The sequence below is a fragment of the Triturus cristatus genome, chromosome 3_2 (assembly GCF_964204655.1).
Source record: "Triturus cristatus chromosome 3_2, aTriCri1.1, whole genome shotgun sequence".
NCBI lineage: Eukaryota > Metazoa > Chordata > Amphibia > Caudata > Salamandridae > Triturus > Triturus cristatus.
In genome coordinates, this window is record NC_140584.1 from 464,135,721 (window position 1) to 464,136,914 (window position 1,194).

The 1,194-nt window shown below is 49.5% G+C and overlaps 1 long non-coding RNA gene across 1 annotated transcript; it reads right to left on the reverse strand.

Annotated features, from left to right (window-relative positions):
- Window positions 1-304: 304 nt before the first annotated feature.
- Window positions 305-1,194, reverse strand: LOC146857546 (uncharacterized). The gene is made up of 3 exons (XR_014979586.1): window positions 1,137-1,194; window positions 656-722; window positions 305-460 (listed from the first exon to the last, which is right to left on the reverse strand). It is a non-coding gene; the product is annotated as an uncharacterized LOC146857546 (long non-coding RNA).

The following is a 1,194-nucleotide window of genomic DNA, read 5'->3' on the forward strand; positions in this document are numbered from 1 at the left end:
AGACCCTTTAGTTGGAACTAGGGCCCTCACACACCCAGCAAGCTAGGTGTCATGCTTCATCATTTGAGCCTGCCCCTCGTCAGGTCGGCGCTGCAATTCCTGACGGGCTCCCAATATTGGGGCTCTTTGGCGGGGATCTTCTGTTCCTGCCGAAGGGTGCTGTGGGGGTAAGGGGCCCTAGAATGTGTAGATGTGGTGTACGGATAAAATAGGTACTGTTAGTCCACAGGAAATGTGTTTAATAAAGTGGTAAACAGCCTAGTTAAAAAGAAAATGAGGTGGGGATAGCTACTAGTGATTATGATGCTAGTTGTGTATGCCCTACTCTCAGAAGGATCAACATGTTTCTTGCCCTTTAAGCCAGTAATTGGTCACGGCAATTCGTCAGGATCAGGAAAACATAAACTATCTACAACAAGGTATGTGTGTTTTACATACCCGAAAGGTGCTCAGGAGTCACCTATGGAAACATTGGAGACAGAAAACACATGACAAAACAGTAAAGATAAACAATACATACATAACAACTTCAGCTGAAATCATCGAGAGTCTCATAGGGTGAAGCTCTCAGGGTGAGTACTGGAAGGTCTCGAAGGACAGAATAAATCAAAAGACAGGACTGGGGGCGGAGACAGAGCGGAGGTTGTAAACTCACCTCTTGCGTTAGCAAGGCAATCTTGCAGCAGTCTCCGGCGGGTAAAAAAGGACTCCTAACGTGGGTCCTGAAGTAAAAAACCGGGAGGAGCAATTAAGAAACCAGGGAGGGACGAAATTAAAAGTGACATGGTCAGCCCGGCAATCCATGCGGTAAGAGCAGTGTCGGAGGGTAATGACAGCCTTGAATATCAAAAGATGCTAACATGAGCGATTAGGTGTGCAGCCATGGTGACCATCATGCTCAGGGGCCAGGGTGTATCGCCGCCCAAAAGTAGTCAATGAGGTCAGTAACGGGTTGCCACGAGAGACTCAAGAGCAAGGTAGGGGGCGACCGCCATCGCCCCTGGTAGAGGATGGGTCAGAGCAGGACGTCCTCGCTCAAGCTGCCAATGAAGTCATGGAGGCGTCACGAATCCCCCTTTAAAAATACTCAAACTCACCTTATGGAAGACGGCTTGGATGAACCCTGATGCACTCACCTGCGTCAAACGACGCGTGGGATGGAAGACCTACCCCTACCGCCGGACCTGGGATGGG